The following is a 19415-nucleotide window of genomic DNA, read 5'->3' as shown; positions in this document are numbered from 1 at the left end:
TCAAACAAGGGGCATTTAGATATTTGCTCACAACCTTGGAGTCATCATGTTCAACCATTGAGCAAGTTGTCCACCAAAGAAATCTACATTCTGCCGAAACCAGGGATCGAACCAGGGACCTTTAGATCTTCAGTCTAACGCTCTCCCAACTGAGCTATTTCGGCACAACTTTTGGTTTAATACAAACGTAAAACTAAGTAATATATGCAGGGTATGACAGACTTCTGAGAAAGTACAACTAACGTTTAAATAGTCCACACCAGTAGATGCCACACAATTTCACTCCCTTAAGTCAGCAGCTATAACAAATGTTGTCCACATTTGCAAACTACGCGTCAACAAGCATATCCATTGAGCAACTTCTCCACTTTAGTAAGATACCTGCTACCCAAGTCAAACAAGGGGCATTTAGATATTTGCTCACAACCTTAGAGTCATCATGTTCAACCATTGAGCAAGTTGTCCACCAAAGAAATCTACATTCTGCCGAAACCAGGGATCGAACCAGGGACCTTTAGATCTTCAGTCTAACGCTCTCCCAACTGAGCTATTTCGGCACAACTTTTGGTTTAATACAAACGTAAAACTAAGTAATATATGCAGGGTATGACAGACTTCTGAGAAAGTACAACTAACGTTTAAATAGTCTACAACAGTAGATGCCACACAATTTCACTCCCTTAAGTCAGCAGCTATAACAAATGTTGTCCACATTTGCAAACTACGCGTCAACAAGCATATCCATTGAGCAACTTCTCCACTTTAGTAAGATACCTGCTACCCAAGTCAAACAAGGGGCATTTAGATATTTGCTCACAACCTTAGAGTCATCATGTTCAACCATTGAGCAAGTTGTCCACCAAAGAAATCTACATTCTGCCGAAACCAGGGATCGAACCAGGGACCTTTAGATCTTCAGTCTAACGCTCTCCCAACTGAGCTATTTCGGCACAACTTTTGGTTTAATACAAACGTAAAACTAAGTAATATATGCAGGGTATGACAGACTTCTGAGAAAGTACAACTAACGTTTAAATAGTCTACAACAGTAGATGCCACACAACTTCACTCCCTTAAGTCAGCAGCTATAACAAATGTTGTCCACATTTGCAAACTACGCGTCAACAAGCATATCCATTGAGCAACTTCTCCACTTTAGTAAGATACCTGCTACCCAAGTCAAACAAGGGGCATTTAGATATTTGCTCACAACCTTAGAGTCATCATGTTCAACCATTGAGCAAGTTGTCCACCAAAGAAATCTACATTCTGCCGAAACCAGGGATCGAACCAGGGACCTTTAGATCTTCAGTCTAACGCTCTCCCAACTGAGCTATTTCGGCACAACTTTTGGTTTAATACAAACGTAAAACTAAGTAATATATGCAGGGTATGACAGACTTCTGAGAAAGTACAACTAACGTTTAAATAGTCCACACCAGTAGATGCCACACAATTTCACTCCCTTAAGTCAGCAGCTATAACAAATGTTGTCCACATTTGCAAACTACGCGTCAACAAGCATAACCATTGAGCAACTTCTCCACTTTAGTAAGATACCTGCTACCCAAGTCAAACAAGGGGCATTTAGATATTTGCTCACAACCTTAGAGTCATCATGTTCAACCATTGAGCAAGTTGTCCACCAAAGAAATCTACATTCTGCCGAAACCAGGGATCGAACCAGGGACCTTTAGATCTTCAGTCTAACGCTCTCCCAACTGAGCTATTTCGGCACAACTTTTGGTTTAATACAAACGTAAAACTAAGTAATATATGCAGGGTATGACAGACTTCTGAGAAAGTACAACTAACGTTTAAATAGTCCACACCAGTAGATGCCACACAATTTCACTCCCTTAAGTCAGCAGCTATAACAAATGTTGTCCACATTTGCAAACTACGCGTCAACAAGCATATCCATTGAGCAACTTCTCCACTTTAGTAAGATACCTGCTACCCAAGTCAAACAAGGGGCATTTAGATATTTGCTCACAACCTTAGAGTCATCATGTTCAACCATTGAGCAAGTTGTCCACCAAAGAAATCTACATTCTGCCGAAACCAGGGATCGAACCAGGGACCTTTAGATCTTCAGTCTAACGCTCTCCCAACTGAGCTATTTCGGCACAACTTTTGGTTTAATACAAACGTAAAACTAAGTAATATATGCAGGGTATGACAGACTTCTGAGAAAGTACAACTAACGTTTAAATAGTCCACACCAGTAGATGCCACACAATTTCACTCCCTTAAGTCAGCAGCTATAACAAATGTTGTCCACATTTGCAAACTACGCGTCAACAAGCATAACCATTGAGCAACTTCTCCACTTTAGTAAGATACCTGCTACCCAAGTCAAACAAGGGGCATTTAGATATTTGCTCACAACCTTGGAGTCATCATGTTCAACCATTGAGCAAGTTGTCCACCAAAGAAATCTACATTCTGCCGAAACCAGGGATCGAACCAGGGACCTTTAGATCTTCAGTCTAACGCTCTCCCAACTGAGCTATTTCGGCACAACTTTTGGTTTAATACAAACGTAAAACTAAGTAATATATGCAGGGTATGACAGACTTCTGAGAAAGTACAACTAACGTTTAAATAGTCCACACCAGTAGATGCCACACAACTTCACTGCCTTAAGTCAGCAGCTATAACAAATGTTGTCCACATTTGCAAACTACGCGTCAACAAGCATAACCATTGAGCAACTTCTCCACTTTAGTAAGATACCTGCTACCCAAGTCAAACAAGGGGCATTTAGATATTTGCTCACAACCTTGGAGTCATCATGTTCAACCATTGAGCAAGTTGTCCACCAAAGAAATCTACATTCTGCCGAAACCAGGGATCGAACCAGGGACCTTTAGATCTTCAGTCTAACGCTCTCCCAACTGAGCTATTTCGGCACAACTTTTGGTTTAATACAAACGTAAAACTAAGTAATATATGCAGGGTATGACAGACTTCTGAGAAAGTACAACTAACGTTTAAATAGTCCACACCAGTAGATGCCACACAATTTCACTCCCTTAAGTCAGCAGCTATAACAAATGTTGTCCACATTTGCAAACTACGCGTCAACAAGCATAACCATTGAGCAACTTCTCCACTTTAGTAAGATACCTGCTACCCAAGTCAAACAAGGGGCATTTAGATATTTGCTCACAACCTTAGAGTCATCATGTTCAACCATTGAGCAAGTTGTCCACCAAAGAAATCTACATTCTGCCGAAACCAGGGATCGAACCAGGGACCTTTAGATCTTCAGTCTAACGCTCTCCCAACTGAGCTATTTCGGCACAACTTTTGGTTTAATACAAACGTAAAACTAAGTAATATATGCAGGGTATGACAGACTTCTGAGAAAGTACAACTAACGTTTAAATAGTCCACACCAGTAGATGCCACACAATTTCACTCCCTTAAGTCAGCAGCTATAACAAATGTTGTCCACATTTGCAAACTACGCGTCAACAAGCATAACCATTGAGCAACTTCTCCACTTTAGTAAGATACCTGCTACCCAAGTCAAACAAGGGGCATTTAGATATTTGCTCACAACCTTGGAGTCATCATGTTCAACCATTGAGCAAGTTGTCCACCAAAGAAATCTACATTCTGCCGAAACCAGGGATCGAACCAGGGACCTTTAGATCTTCAGTCTAACGCTCTCCCAACTGAGCTATTTCGGCACAACTTTTGGTTTAATACAAACGTAAAACTAAGTAATATATGCAGGGTATGACAGACTTCTGAGAAAGTACAACTAACGTTTAAATAGTCCACACCAGTAGATGCCACACAATTTCACTCCCTTAAGTCAGCAGCTATAACAAATGTTGTCCACATTTGCAAACTACGCGTCAACAAGCATATCCATTGAGCAACTTCTCCACTTTAGTAAGATACCTGCTACCCAAGTCAAACAAGGGGCATTTAGATATTTGCTCACAACCTTAGAGTCATCATGTTCAACCATTGAGCAAGTTGTCCACCAAAGAAATCTACATTCTGCCGAAACCAGGGATCGAACCAGGGACCTTTAGATCTTCAGTCTAACGCTCTCCCAACTGAGCTATTTCGGCACAACTTTTGGTTTAATACAAACGTAAAACTAAGTAATATATGCAGGGTATGACAGACTTCTGAGAAAGTACAACTAACGTTTAAATAGTCCTACACCAGTAGATGCCACACAATTTCACTGCCTTAAGTCAGCAGCTATAACAAATGTTGTCCACATTTGCAAACTACGCGTCAACAAGCATAACCATTGAGCAACTTCTCCACTTTAGTAAGATACCTGCTACCCAAGTCAAACAAGGGGCATTTAGATATTTGCTCACAACCTTGGAGTCATCATGTTCAACCATTGAGCAAGTTGTCCACCAAAGAAATCTACATTCTGCCGAAACCAGGGATCGAACCAGGGACCTTTAGATCTTCAGTCTAACGCTCTCCCAACTGAGCTATTTCGGCACAACTTTTGGTTTAATACAAACGTAAAACTAAGTAATATATGCAGGGTATGACAGACTTCTGAGAAAGTACAACTAACGTTTAAATAGTCCACACCAGTAGATGCCACACAATTTCACTCCCTTAAGTCAGCAGCTATAACAAATGTTGTCCACATTTGCAAACTACGCGTCAACAAGCATATCCATTGAGCAACTTCTCCACTTTAGTAAGATACCTGCTACCCAAGTCAAACAAGGGGCATTTAGATATTTGCTCACAACCTTAGAGTCATCATGTTCAACCATTGAGCAAGTTGTCCACCAAAGAAATCTACATTCTGCCGAAACCAGGGATCGAACCAGGGACCTTTAGATCTTCAGTCTAACGCTCTCCCAACTGAGCTATTTCGGCACAACTTTTGGTTTAATACAAACGTAAAACTAAGTAATATATGCAGGGTATGACAGACTTCTGAGAAAGTACAACTAACGTTTAAATAGCCCTGCGCATCTCCGCCAAAAAAAGAGCACCGGGTCATTTGAAAAAAGTCGCATTTGCGCACCAACATTGAGAGAGAGAGGGAGAGAGAGAAGGGAGAAGAGAGGAGGGAGAAGGGAGAAGAGAGGAGAAGGGAGAAGAAAGGAGATAGAAGAGAGAGAGAGAGAGAGAGATATTTGCGAGTTGCATATTAACTGAGGGCCGGCCCGTAGCACTGGTGTTATAGATGTTACACGTTACACGTTACACGTTACACTTTACACGTTTCATTTGCCCTACAGGGCAAATGAAACGTGTAACCGGGATGAAAAGGGTGCTGTAAGTGATGAAAATGGGGGATGTTGTCTTATCTGGCACCCGCAGCTCACAGCCAAAATGCGAGTGAGCGTGGGAGAGAGGGAGGGTTAACATTATAGTTCACTTTAGTTTAAGTTCAAACGGTTTGGTCACAATTTATGTAAACACACATTTCCAAGGCACTCCTTTATAATTATTGGGATACACAGGTTTGAAATCATTCCAATGTATACTATAGGACAGTAACCAAAAATATCCTTTAAAACTGGAGAGATAAAAAAAAAGATGCATAAATAAATAAATGTTAAGGTAAATATGAATGAACAACACAAATAAAATAAGTTTAATTTGTTATTGGCTTTAAATGTTTTTTAAAAACATCCGAAATAAAAACCTTTTTTTTTTTAATACATTTTTTTTTTTAAACTTTTTTATTGGCTCATGATAGGCCCCTGATCTCCGTAGGCCCCTGGGCTTCAGCCCAGGTCAGCCCGTGCATTAAGGCGGCCCTGTGTACGATGGGCCCATCCCGCGTATATACTAATTTAGCAGACCCCCCTCCTTCATCACAACACCTCCACTACGATACGCACAATGGACGACGAGGTGTTCATAATGGGAGTGGAGAAACACACCATTGTATACGATGTAACCAATGCTTTTTACAAGGACAACATCAGAAAGGACAAGGCCTGGTTTTTAGTCGCTGCAGTTTGTGGAGTGGAAGGTAACAACTACATATTAATGTTTTAAAGTTAATTAATACTTGTAGGTACAGTACAGAGCCATTCAGTAGTTTAACATCTTGTGAAAGTCGTTAAAAAACTGTTCAGTAAACTTGCATTTCACAATAAAGTAAGATCTTATTTCCTATATCAAGATTATAATATTATTATATTATTATTATTTTGTATTTATATTTTTATAAATATTGGTTTTTTAACTATACTTTATCTTGTGAATTTCGCCCAGGGATCAATACAGTTGTGTTTAACTCTTTATAATGATATTATATTTTTGTATTATAATTTGTTTTTATTCATGTGTTATAACAACTACCCAAAATACTCTCAATAATGTTTAAATACAGTATGCTGTGGTGGAAAATCTTGCATTTATAGTCAGATAAATTGTGAGGACAGACAAGAATAATTTGGCAGTCATTTGTCAGACAAAACCATTTATTATAAATTGTATTACATACACAGTAGCGCATCCTAGGCGATAGCTGAATGCTAAAAAAAAGCAAAGAAAAATATGTGAAATCATGTTATTAATCTGAATCTATTCTTTGTTTCAGTCGACATTTGCAAGGCACGATGGAAGTCACTCCGGGATGCTTTTGTTAAAAACAGGAAGAAATCTCTCCCAAGTGGATCTGCAGGCGGCACGCAAAAGGGCTGGAAGTATACAGACATAATGTCCTTCCTTTTGCCCTATGTACAGCAAAGGAGGTATGTATGCACATATTTTAATTTATATAATTTTGTAATTTGTGATGATGTATTGCAAAGGGTATGAAAGACTTTATTTTAAATTACATAAATATGTTCCTATTGCATAAATTAATCCCCAGAAAAAAGGTTTTAATTGTTTTCATGTTGTTTCTTTTCATATAGTTCAAAAAGCAGCTTGAGCAATCCTTCCCCTGTAGAAGACATGGAGAGAGCATCTACACCCCTGTCATTGGAAACAGAGGAACATTCCAGGACAGCATGTGGATCTCCAGCCCCACCACCTCTGGTACCCACAACCTCTGCAGAGAGGCAAAGGCCCTCTAGGTCCCGTAGCCCCAGGGATCCCATTTCCACACCAGCAGCGGCCCAGCGTTCCACACGGGACACAAGGAGGAGGCCACAGAGCACAGACCTTGGAGAGCAGCTGATATCTCTACTGCAGGAACCTCCAACTGCACCACACATGCCAGACTCAGAATTTTTACGAACAATAGTTGAGCAATTGAGTTCATTGTTTTTTTTACTGTAAATAGTTACTTTTTTTGTGTTGATTGTTTATATTTGATGTTTCTGTTTAAAGTGTTGTTTGGGGTGAAATTATTAAAAAATAAAACCTTTATTAAATTTGTGGTCAGTGATGTATTGTCTGTGAAATGGGCATTTGACCTAAGTGCAACAGCCAGTCTCTGCTTGGGTTCAATGGCAGCTCTGTAATTTGTGGATTGTCTGGTCAGTTCAGGGCCCAGGAGGGACAGCAGTTCATCCATCTGCTCTGCACTCATCCGAAAATATTGGTGATGTCGTTGGCTGTCCAGCCTCAGCTCAGCCACGAGGTGATGAAAATCACCTTGTTGTCTCCTTTGCTGGTTGAGGGGGTGCACCCAAAACCGGCTCCCCCCATCCCCCCGTAGTCTTTCAAGTAGGAGAATACATGCCAGCGTTCTCCTCCGGTTTACAGGCACTGTAAATTATATATATATAGAATAATTATGATGATGAATGCATATTTTTTTACCACTAAAATACAGCAACACATCTTTGATTCATGTCGTTTATAACTGGAATATTACAATTATTATTAACTGTGTCTGTAGTCTACAACACAACAACATAGGAAATAACAACAATAAACCCGATTTAAACAGACACAAACATAAACTATTTAACTACGTAGCCTACTTACTTGTAGAAGTACAAATGTCCAGGAAATATTCCAAAATCAACAACAACTGCGAGGCTAACATCAAAGACATTTATACCAGATACAAAGGGAAGTGGGAACAGGAAGCACTCGGGGAGTAGTAGAAGAGAACAGAGCATTAACAGCAGGATAACATTGGGTCACTCTGGATTAAACTCATCACTGCATCTGATTGGAAAACATCCAAATGGCAATTGTGATGGTTGCCAACAACCAGAGACAATACATCATGTATTTGTTAGCTGCCCGGAATATACAAGGCAAAGACTCATTCTGAAAACTGCAGTGGAACAACTCAACATCAAGGACATGGATTTCAAGTCAATATAAAGTAAATCAAGAAATGAAGCAAACAAGCTGATCTTCAAATTCCTCAAAAGCACTAGTTTGAGGATAAGGATTTAATATGAACATTTAATAACTCAACAGTAGGTGGCGATATATGCTCCAAGTGGAAGCGATTCGCCATTAAAGAGAAGAAGAACTGCAGGCTGCACACACGACGCTCCGCTTCCGCAACGTTTTGAAACGCGCCTGGTGTAGGTCGCAGGAGGAGGTCGTAGCGCGGCGCAGCCGCAACGTAACGCGGCGCAGACGCTCCTGGTGCGTTTAGGGGGTAACACACCAGGCGCGTTTCAAAACGTTGCGGAAGCGGAGCGTCGTGTGTGCAGCCTCGCAGTTGTTGTTGATTTTGGAATATTTCCTGGACATTTTGTACTTCTACAAGTAAGTAGGCTACGTAGTTAAATGGTTTATGTTTGTGTCTGTTTAAATCGGGTTTATTGTTGTTATTTCCTATGTTGTTGTGTTGTAGACTACAGACACAGTTAATAATAATTGTAATATTCCAGTTATAAACGACATGAATCAAAGATGTGTTGCTGTATTTTAGTGGTAAAAAAATATGCATTAATCATCATAATTATTGTATATATATATAATTGACAGTGCCTGTAAACCGGAGGAGAACGCTGGCATGTATTCTCCTACTTGAAAGACGGTGGTGGGGGGGAGGAGAAGGAGCCGGTTTTGGGTGCACCCGGTGCACCCCCTCAAACCAGCAAAGCAGACAACAAGGTGATTTTCATCACTTCCTGCCTGCGCCGCTTCAAAAATAGGATTCATCCTATATTTTAGAAATTCCTTGCGGCGAGGAGCTTCTGGGACGCGCCGAGCCGCGTCTGGTGGAACAGCACCCATTGACTAGAGTGGCCGCGATCTTTGCGAACGCCGCGGCGCAGCCGTAACGCAGCGCAGACGCTCCTGGTGCGTTTAGGGGGTAAGTTCAAACGGTTTGGTCACAATTTATGTAAACACACATTTCCAAGGCACTCCTTTTTAATTATTGGGATACACAGGTTTGAAAGCATTACTATACCTACTATGTACTATGTACTATAGGACAGTAACCAAAAATATCCTTTAAAACTGGAGAGATAAAAAAAAGATGGTAAATAAGGTAAATATGAATGAACAACACAAATAAAATAAGTTTCATTTGTTATTGGCTATGGTAGGTTATTGGTTATGTTCACATACTTATTTCATTACATCCACTTGTCTAATACAACCTGATCTCACCAGAATGCGTGACTCCACCACGACTCCTTAACACCACAATGCGTGGTGGAGTCACAAACTTTGTTACATTTGCGTGTCGGCACCACGCAAACAACCCCAATGTAAAGTGAATGAGGCTCCTTTGTCGTGGTGTACACACACATTTCTACAACGTGCATTGTGTGTAATGCAACTGTTAATTTTATTAAATTAGTTTGTTTTTAAGGAAGGCCAGAGCTTCAGCTGTGTCAAATAGATTGTTCCCTTTAGTTAACGTTATTTAAAAGATAATGATCATGTCTTGTATTACGAGCGTCCATTCCCATTGGATAACGGAGAATTTTACACCCGGAAGTAAGTAGCCTATTCTCCTTACTGTCGATTGATTTTACAGTGATATCTGCACTACTCATCGACTAAAAAACACCAAATTGTCCTTGTTAATTACACAACATTGATTGGTTTGAATTGTGTGCAATGCTTTTGTATTTTCCCCCTTCGATTCGGAGAAACAAATATTTTTTCGGAGTTTTTGGACGGCAGAAGACACTACACTACCCATAATCCTCAGCTATCGTTTGGGACTACACCATGAACCCCGTGATCAGTCCTCAAGTTCTTTGATTGGTTGACCTCCAACTGCATTCCATATGAAAAAAAAACGTTTCGTAAAAGAGAAAATCATACTTTATTCAGCAGTGCTTGCTTTACTCTTTGATAGTCATCACATGAATGCATTGTAATAAATGGTTTGGCTGCATTAAATATTACACATCTGTCTTAGTTCTTTATTTATCTACAGAGATCGGGCATCAGAATACACCGGAAACTATTCTTTTACCGTTCTGTTTTAATTTCACAATAAAGTTAGTAGTAATATTTTGTTTTGATATTATTGTTTTTTATTAACTACTAGACGACTGGGTCATGTTAAGACCATCTTTTTTTGGTTGCTATGGGTTTTTTCCATCGCTTTTGTGTTACAAATATCAAAACAATAACAAAATAATATTTGTCGTAAACTAAACCGGAAACAGCAGTATATTTTATTTTGTTAACACTGTAAACTTGACAGCCTTTTAACCTATGCTTTTAACCCAAACCACCTACTGGTTAAAGCACGTTATTACACGTTTAGAGTAATTGCAATGCAGGAAGATTGTGTTGCTTTTTAATGACTGTTTAAAATGCCTTTTTCTTAATGTCTTTCATTTTTGTAATGCACTTTTGAATGTGTTATATTTTATGAAAACATTCAAATATTAAGAGTACATACAAAATAGTGGGAAAGTAGAAGGTCAATTATATAAATATAGAATAGAAAATATCAAGAAGATACTCAAATGATATCTAGAGTAAAACAGTTTAGTGCCTGATAGGAGGATGTGCTAACTAATAAGGCTTTATTTAAAGAAATGTGCAGAATACGACAGTGTAATGGTGGAGGTACACACATTGATAGATGTCTTGTAATGCACTGTTGATGAACCTGTGACCCAAGTTGTTCATTCATTGCATAACTACGCTGTTGTGTATATGATATATCAATAAACCTTAGAAAATCTTGAAATCTTGAAAGGGATGTGCAAAATAGCAATTATATACAGTCTTTAATGAACTATTAGAGAATCACGAGTAATGAATATGCTTTAAACGGATCTGCAGATAAATATTTAGTCTTCTCAAGCAACCAACTATCAAATATCTCTCCTGATTGTTGGCACTTGACAATCACCTTCACTGAATTTCATTCAGGTGTAACTAAAGTCTGATTTAAGGGTTGTTTATATTTCACATCATTAATCCAAATCTGTAAAGTAACTAAAATAAATGTAGTGGATTAAAAATACCAGGTTAACCTTAAAGAAAGCCCTCAGGATTATAAAAGACCACCATCACCCCAGCCACAAACGGTTCTGTCTGCTGCAGTCTGGCAGGCGGTACCACAGCATTCGGACTAAAACAACGAGACACAGAGACAGCTTCATCCCACAGGCCAGAAGACTATTAAACACCTGAACTTAGAAATAACATTCATCTGGCTGCTACTTAGAAATTATTTATCTAATATATCATATTCCAATCACTTGTATATAGACTCTTATTGCACTATTTCACAATTTTTTCTGTGCATCTGTTTTATTGCGTAGCACTGTTGGAGGAGCCTGTGACCTAAGGGGGGGAGGGGGGTAGGACACGTTCGATTCCTGTTTTGAATAGTATGCCGTAGATGGGTTTCATTCCATTTCAAAGTCCTTTTGGACGCTCTGTGTAAACGCATCCAATCACAGAGGTTGAGGACTGATCACGGGGTTTGTCAAGCTAAGCACATGGTGTAGTCCCAAACGATAGCTGAGGATTCTGGGTAGTGTAGTGTCTTCTGCCGTCCAAAAACTCCGAAAATATATTTGTTTCTCCGAATCGAAGGGGGAAAATACAAAAGCATTGCACACAATTCAAACCAATCAATGTTGTGTAATTAACAAGGACAATTTGGTGTTTTTTAGTCGATGAGTAGTGCAGATATCACTGTAAAATCAATCGACAGTAAGGAGAATAGGCTACTTACTTCCGGGTGTAAAATTCTCCGTTATCCAATGGGAATGGACGCTCGTAATACAATACAGGGGACATGATCATTATCTTTTAAATAACGTTAACTAAAGGGAACAATCTATTTGACACAGCTGAAGCTCTGGCCTTCCTTAAAAACAAACTAATTTAATAAAATTAACAGTTGCATTACACACAATGCACGTTGTAGAAATGCGTGTGTGCACCACGACAAAGGAGCCTCATTCACTTTACATTGGGGTTGTTTGCGTGGTGCTGACACGCAAATGTAACACAGTTCGTGACTCCACCACGCATTGTGGTGTTAAGGAGTCGTGGTGGAGTCACGCATTCTGGTGAGATCAGGTTGGTCTAATATGACAACAGAGACTTTCGACCCAAAACCAGCTGTTGACTTGTGGGTGCAAGCAGCTAATCGCAGACTCAACCAGAGAGAAAGTAGTAGGCCTACATCATCAGCTACCATGTCTGACAGAGAGGAAGACAGTGAGGAGAACAGTCAGGAGGGTAGTGATGACAGCTTGTAGGATTACTGGTCGTGCTAATGTTGTCTTGTGTTCACCTCTGCATGTGTGTTCTGTGTTCACCTCTGCATGTGTGTTCTGTGTTCACCTCTGCATGTGTATTCAGTGCTGTGTGTCTGGCAAGTAAAGTCAAGACCCCCTCAAAAGTTACGGTTTATTTCATTTTAAGGATGAGCACCAAGCAACATCTCCAGGTGCTCCTTTGAGAACCAGGGCAAAAAAGTGATGTGCACCCCTGGCTATATAAATAAACTTGCCTTGCCTTGCCTTGGTTACTCCATGTTTACTAGCTATAAGATTAACGTTACAGTACATCACTCTTTTTCACTTCTTACTCAGTCAGCCAGAGTGCAGATATCACCATTAGATTCACAAACCTGAAACATAATCCATTTGTTCACTGCTGGTGATGACATTGTTGTCAGCTGCTGATACTGCTACTGCTACTGCTGCTGCTGCTGCTGCTGCTGCTGCTGCTGCTGCTGCTGCTGGAGCTTGTGGCGCCTGCTTCGATGAAAATAACTTTCTAATATCCATAACTTTATAGGCTATTAGCTTAAAACTCATCAGGCACTAGGAAGGATCACTTCTTCTTCAGGGCAGGGAAGGCTACGCAGTACGCAGGCTAATGTCCCGCAGCGGCTGCCTCTCTGGTGGACTCCGGTACTGCACATTACTCCCGAGACATTTAAAAAAAAAAAAGAATCTTTTACATTTTTTTTTTTTTTAAGTGAAACATCCGGGGCTTCTCAGAAAACATCCGGGGCTTGAGTCCAAGTAGCCACCCCCTAGAGCCGCCACTGGTGCGTGCGCTAGCATGTTATGTGAAGCGTACGGTTGCCTTTAGACGCACTGAACAGCTGTTTGTGTGCTTTGGGGGCGGGGTGACCGGGAAAGCTCTGTCCAAGAAACGCCTGGCAGGATGGCTCTGATGCCCCTTTCACACCAACGCGTTTTCAGCTCTGGCTCGGAGCTTTGGAGCCAAGAGGTGGCGTCGCTTACGTCTCTCTTACGTCGAGGCGGGGGCAGGGGCATCTCGTTGAAGTAGATGCTGAAGACCACAAAGAAGTCTTGCATTTCGCATGTGATGTTTGTAAAGTTCCAAGTAAAGTCGCCCCTTGTAAAGTCGTCCCTTGTAAAGTCGTCCCTTGTAAAGTCGTCCGATGCCTTCCATTTCGTAAGAGGATAACCAAAGCGAACAGCGCTTCAATACAATCGGCCATTGTTGTTGTTGTCGATGTGAGGGATTTCTGCGCGGTTTGGATTTTATGAAGCAGGCACGTAAACGGTGACGCCATGACGCAGCAGCGGCAGCTCTGGGCGGTGTGAACAGAGCGGAAGCAGAAAAGGGAAACCGGAGCTGAACCAGAAAAGCTCCCGCTCGGAGCTAGAAATGGAAAAGCGCTGGTGTGAAAGCCGCATCAGAGTGCATTGCACATGCCTACGGACAGGCGGGGAGAGCCTGCCCCACGGGGGTCCGTGCACACTCTACACGGGGTATGGCTGTGTCAACAGCAGTGGCGAACCGTCAGGGCCTTCAAGGTATTCAGAGAATACCCTGGAACACTCAGATAAAACAAACAAAAAATCGATTTAATTATATAAATAAAATGTATATACAATGAATAAATGGGAATCGTATCTGTGTTGTTGATCTGTAATATTACAGTGTTAAGTTGATTTGTGTGTCCTTCTCGGACCATGCACTACACATTTCAGTGGTTTCGTGTTGGGTAGAATATCCTTCAACCAAGGTATTCTACATCCTTGATAGAATGCCCTGGCCGTTGCACTGAATGAGAGCGTATACGTTTGGACTGACAGTTTGATCAACCAATCATATATTGATTTGTAGCCAATGGGTGTATTCTTTCAGAGTTTCCCTCGGTTCCAGGGTACTCTAGAGCAGTGGTTCCCAACCTGGGGGGCGCCAAAGATCGCAGGGGGGGTGCCAGGCCTCAGATGATTTGAGGCCAAATATCATATTTAGACTTTTTATTTTTTTAACATATAATTGTAAAGCAATACATGATTGTCACTAAAAGCCTCGTCTCTACATTACAATAAAATGTAAAAAATAATTGATTAATTAATTTGAATAACAATTCAAGTTAGCTATTAAAGGCATAAAAAGACAGAAATGTATAATTCTTTCTTTAATAGAAATGTTTCTTCTGCTCGTAAAGTGTCCAAACTGGGCTTTTCTGGATAAGCGCATTTTTAAAACATAGTCATTGTCCATGCCGGTTTCAGTTGGATTATTTGTCAGTTGCTCCGATCAGATGGATCTCCTCCATTTAGTAGATTATTTACGACTTTTGAATCCACATAAACACATCGGCAAAATCCGGCTTACTTTGAGCATGTGTTTTAAACAGTTTAATCCCTTTGTGAATTGTTTCCACTTCCGCGCCGTCCTTTCATTTCTTCATACAGCGGGAATCCAAATGAATTAATCCTGAGTCCAATAACCATCAAAGTCACTCCAATAGTGCTCCTTAAATTACGCTTTCATCCTCCTTTAACAAAATACTTCACATTCATCTAGTTTGTGACAGTAGTTGTAGCATTTTTGAGACTTTTAAACTTTAATTAGCGCTGTTGCGCACACAAGGGGGGGGGAAACTTCCAACAGGAGTCATTTGGGCGGGCTCTTGGGGAAAAAGGTTGGGAACCACTGCTCTAGAAGGCCCGCTAGTTAACTGGAGAGAGACAGAGGATCTAGATCAGGGGTCACCAACCTTTTTTAGGATGAGGGCTACTTTCTAAAAATAAAACAAGTCGGGGGCTACTTTTACTCCTCTCTTTTTTGTTTTTTGCAGTGTATATATTTAGCACATTTTAACATTATTATATGCTTACCTTTAACCTTTTTGTGCTGTTTGGGTCTGTGGGACCCGTTTTCAGTGTTTACTAAAATAACATGTATGCAATTTAATTATTTTAACCTGCTTTATTTGGGGGTGAACCTCACCTCCTCTAGGGGGGGCCTCACATCCTCCAGGGGGGACATCACCTCCTCTAGTGGGGTCCATGCTCCCCCGGGAAGATTTTTTTTTAAATGTTGAAGTTAAATGCATCAATCTGGAGCACTTTGAGCACAACATGAATTTATGGATACAGCTCTCAACACTCAGATGAAAGGGAGCTGTATACTTTTCAATAATCCAAACATCTTTATCACAACCAATAACAAATCATTTAAACTTGTGTATTGTTATATTATGTTACCTAGTTAGCATTCTTTCTTTTTATGTATGCATATTTTACTAATCACTCCCCTTTCAAACAGTTTTTTGTACTGTCCTATATTAAATAGATAAATGGGGTGCTCTCTCTCACTCACACACACACACACGCGTGCGCACACACACACACACACACACACACACACACACACACACACACACACACACACACACACACACACACACACACACACACACACACACACACACACACACACACACACACACACACACACACACACACACACACACACACACACACACACACACACACACACACACACAGGCTGTGTGCTCCTCCGTGGCGATGACGGCTTGCGTTAAAAAATAATAAACATATTTGTAAAGTGGGGGGAGGAGGGGTGTTAGATAGATATAGAGTTGTAGTAAGTAGATAGAGTTCGCTATGATTTAGGTTTTGTTTATGCATAGGGTAGATTCTTTTAATTACATTTCCTTTTTTGTTTTGTGTATTTTATACATTTTGGATTTTCTTGGTGAGCTATTTTTAGAACGTGCCCGGCGGGCGCCTCACGTTGCCCCTGCGGGCGACTGAGTGCCCGCGGGCACCGTGTTGGCTACCCCTGATCTAGATGAATGGGACGAAGCAATTCATGCCGTTTTATTGTTTTTAACGTTGAAATGAAAAGTGCAACAGGTGAAGATGAAGTTGTTGCGGAATTGTTGTGAGTACCCTTTTCAAGACGACAATTCAGTGAAAAGACGGACATTATAAATCCGCGGAGGGGGGGGGGCGGCGGCGGAGGGGGGTGTGTGTCTACAGAAGGTCCAGTTGAGATAGACACGGTTCGCCACTGGTCAACAGCCTTATTCAACGGCGTGAGTGTAGAGGACATAAGGGCTGTATCCAGGATTTCCTAAATACCGAGGTCCAAACATGCTAGGGGGGTTCGGGGGATTTTCATGATCTAGTTAGGTGGTTTTTAAGTCCTGTGGGGGATCATAAATTGGATAATATATCGATTTCAAACCATGTCAGTAGATGCAGCATCAATTATTTTTGAATCAGTTAATTGTTACTATTAATGATCTGGACAGAGGCTAACATGATCACAAAACATTGTCAACATTCATTTTCCATGTCTCTCTCCTTTGCATAACCTGCACCCCTCTTCCATCTTCTTTAGTCTCTCTGTTCATTACTCTCTCTGTCCTCTACTCTTTCTCTTTGTTCAATCTCTCCCTCGTTGTTCACTTTTTGCTCCTCCTCACTTGTCGCTCCTGCCAGTGAATTCAAAGCAATTCAGCCATTTAGTTCATTTCACTTGTTTGCTTACATTATTTTTTTTATTTAAATCTGTTTTGTTTGATTCTCAAAAGAGAACAAAGATGTAAGCAAATTGTGTTTTATACAATTGTATGTTACTCGGACGGACATCCCGGGGCAAAGCATAATCCATGGAGGGGATCTCGGGCGGATGGCCCGGGGGCAAGGCAGAGTTCGAGGAGGGGGTCTCGGGCGGACGGCCCGGGGGCAAGGCAGAGTCCATGGAGGGGTTCTCGGGCGGACGGCCCGGGGGCAAGGCAGAGTTCGAGGAGGGGGACTCGGGCGGACGGCCCGGGGGCAAGGCAGAGTCCATGGAGGGGGTCTCGGGCGGACGGCCCGGGGGCAAGGCAGAGTTCGAGGAGTCAGGGGGCCGGGCTCGAGGGCGAAGACCACGGCTGGGGAACTCAGGAGGCCGGGCTTGAGGGCGAAGGCCACGGCATTCAGGGGGCCGGGCTCGAGGGCGAAGACCGCACAGCTCCGGAGGCCGGACAGGACCCGGTGTCGGCCGGACAGGCACCGGAGCCGGTGGGACAGGCGTAGACGGGATCCTGGACATGACCTGGGCTGATGTCACTGGGACCACCAACGCAACAGGGCAAGGAGTAGGCAGGGCCCCCGGCGGAAGAGGACAAGGAGTTGGCAGGACCCCCGGCGAGACAGGTGACGGCGGGGCCTCCAACGGGACAGGACACAGAGTTGGCAGGACCCCCGGCAGGAGAGTAGGCGGCGGGATCTCTAAAGGCACAGGACATAGGGTTGGCAGGACCCCCTGCAGAAGAGTAGTCGGCGGGGCCTCCAACGGCACAGGACATAGGGTTGGCAGGACCTCCGGCAGCAGAGTAGTCGGCGGGGCCCCCAACGGGACAGGACATAGGGTTGGCAGGACCCCTGGCAGAAGACTAGTCGGCGGGGCCTCCAACGGCACAGGACACAGGGTTGGCAGGACCCCCGGCAGAAGAGTAGTCGGCGGGACCCCCAACGGGACAGGACATGGAGTTGGCAGGACCCCCAGCGGAACCTCCAACGGCACTTGAGTAAGGACTTGAGTAGGGACTTGAGTAGGGATTGGAGAGGGGACTCGAGATGGAACTCGAGAGGGAACTCGAGAGGTGACTCGAGAGGTGACTCGAAAGGAGACTTGAAAGGGAACACGAGAGGTGACTCGAGCGGTGACTTGAGAAGGAACTCGAGAGGGGACTCGAGAGGAGACTCGAGAGGGGACCTGATAAGGAACTTGAGAGGGGACTCGAGAGGAGGCTTGAGAGGGAACTGGAGAGGTGACTTGAGACGGTCGGGGAGCTGGACACGGGGAGCTGGCGTTGGCCGGTACGCCGACAGGACTCAGGGAGCTGGCGTCGGCCGGAGAGCCAACAGGTGACGAGGAGCCGGAGTCGAGACCATGGCTGCTGGGCCCGGTACTTGAGCCGGAACCATGGCTGGAACTGGGGCTGGAACCATGGCTGTATGGGCCGGTTCTGGAGCTGGGGCCGGCACTGGAGCCGGAACCATGGCTGCTGGGGCTGGAACCATGGCTGCTGGGGCTGGAACCATGGCTGCTGGGGCCAGAACTGGGCCGGAACCATGGCTGCTGGGGCCAGAACTGGGGCTGGAACCATGGCTGCTGGGGCTGGAACCATGGCTGCTGGGGCTGGAACCATGGCTGCTGGGGCCACGGTTGGAATCCTGGCCTTGCATCTCCTAGAGACCTTTTGGAGGCTCCGTGGACCTCCTAAGGCAAGGTGGGATCCCAATAAGGGGTTTGAGGCTGGCACTCAGGGCTGCTAGTAAAAATTCTTAGCTTCTCAGGCAACAAGCTCCTAAGCCATGGCCTGCTGTCAACCTCCCTGCGTGCCTCGTTAAGGGCAGCCTCTTTGGCCTCTCTGGATGAGGCCCTCCTTCAGTCATTGAAAATACACTCCAGATTGTATTAAAGCTCATAAAGCTCTTGGCTAAATGAAAAAACTGCTGGGTCCATACTGGTCTGTTCGTACTGTCAGGGTGTGTGGAAAATGGGACCCAAGTGCAGTTTAAAAAAGGACTAAAAAAGGTAAGGTAACAAAAAGCGAGCTTTATTAACAAAAGCCGAAGGCAGGAAAAACCAAGAAACTAATTACCAGAAATAAAACCGGGGAGCACAACAGACAGGAACAAACTTACGACGGGAACAGGCAGGAGACATTTCCAGGCTAGTAACTGGGAAAGATACCCGTGGCTTGCGGGCTCAGTTAGTCACAAAAGACTCTACTGCTGGGAGTGCTTGCTTTTTGGGACTGAAAAGGGGGCATGGAATTGGAAAGG

The 19415-nt window shown here is 43.0% G+C and overlaps 13 non-coding genes across 13 annotated transcripts; all 13 read right to left on the bottom strand.

Moving 5' to 3' along the window:
* Window positions 1-91: 91 nt before the first annotated feature.
* Window positions 92-164, bottom strand: trnaf-gaa (transfer RNA phenylalanine (anticodon GAA)). The gene has a single exon. It is a non-coding gene; the product is annotated as a tRNA-Phe (tRNA).
* Window positions 165-484: 320 nt separating this feature from the next.
* Window positions 485-557, bottom strand: trnaf-gaa (transfer RNA phenylalanine (anticodon GAA)). Its single transcript has one exon. It is a non-coding gene; the product is annotated as a tRNA-Phe (tRNA).
* A 320-nt stretch (window positions 558-877) lies between these two features.
* Window positions 878-950, bottom strand: trnaf-gaa (transfer RNA phenylalanine (anticodon GAA)). The gene has a single exon. It is a non-coding gene; the product is annotated as a tRNA-Phe (tRNA).
* Window positions 951-1270: 320 nt separating this feature from the next.
* On the bottom strand, window positions 1271-1343 carry trnaf-gaa (transfer RNA phenylalanine (anticodon GAA)). The gene has a single exon. It is a non-coding gene; the product is annotated as a tRNA-Phe (tRNA).
* A 320-nt stretch (window positions 1344-1663) lies between these two features.
* Window positions 1664-1736, bottom strand: trnaf-gaa (transfer RNA phenylalanine (anticodon GAA)). Its single transcript has one exon. It is a non-coding gene; the product is annotated as a tRNA-Phe (tRNA).
* A 320-nt stretch (window positions 1737-2056) lies between these two features.
* On the bottom strand, window positions 2057-2129 carry trnaf-gaa (transfer RNA phenylalanine (anticodon GAA)). The gene has a single exon. It is a non-coding gene; the product is annotated as a tRNA-Phe (tRNA).
* A 320-nt stretch (window positions 2130-2449) lies between these two features.
* trnaf-gaa (transfer RNA phenylalanine (anticodon GAA)) lies at window positions 2450-2522 on the bottom strand. Its single transcript has one exon. It is a non-coding gene; the product is annotated as a tRNA-Phe (tRNA).
* Window positions 2523-2842: 320 nt separating this feature from the next.
* On the bottom strand, window positions 2843-2915 carry trnaf-gaa (transfer RNA phenylalanine (anticodon GAA)). The gene has a single exon. It is a non-coding gene; the product is annotated as a tRNA-Phe (tRNA).
* A 320-nt stretch (window positions 2916-3235) lies between these two features.
* On the bottom strand, window positions 3236-3308 carry trnaf-gaa (transfer RNA phenylalanine (anticodon GAA)). The gene has a single exon. It is a non-coding gene; the product is annotated as a tRNA-Phe (tRNA).
* Window positions 3309-3628: 320 nt separating this feature from the next.
* On the bottom strand, window positions 3629-3701 carry trnaf-gaa (transfer RNA phenylalanine (anticodon GAA)). The gene has a single exon. It is a non-coding gene; the product is annotated as a tRNA-Phe (tRNA).
* A 320-nt stretch (window positions 3702-4021) lies between these two features.
* Window positions 4022-4094, bottom strand: trnaf-gaa (transfer RNA phenylalanine (anticodon GAA)). Its single transcript has one exon. It is a non-coding gene; the product is annotated as a tRNA-Phe (tRNA).
* A 321-nt stretch (window positions 4095-4415) lies between these two features.
* Window positions 4416-4488, bottom strand: trnaf-gaa (transfer RNA phenylalanine (anticodon GAA)). Its single transcript has one exon. It is a non-coding gene; the product is annotated as a tRNA-Phe (tRNA).
* Window positions 4489-4808: 320 nt separating this feature from the next.
* Window positions 4809-4881, bottom strand: trnaf-gaa (transfer RNA phenylalanine (anticodon GAA)). The gene has a single exon. It is a non-coding gene; the product is annotated as a tRNA-Phe (tRNA).
* Between the last annotated feature and the right edge of the window lie 14534 nt (window positions 4882-19415).

Source organism: Pseudochaenichthys georgianus, chromosome 9 (assembly GCF_902827115.2).
Source record: "Pseudochaenichthys georgianus chromosome 9, fPseGeo1.2, whole genome shotgun sequence".
NCBI classification, from domain to species: Eukaryota; Metazoa; Chordata; class Actinopteri; order Perciformes; family Channichthyidae; genus Pseudochaenichthys; species Pseudochaenichthys georgianus.
Note: the sequence above shows the minus strand (reverse complement) of the source record. Positions and strands in the feature narration are given on the sequence as shown.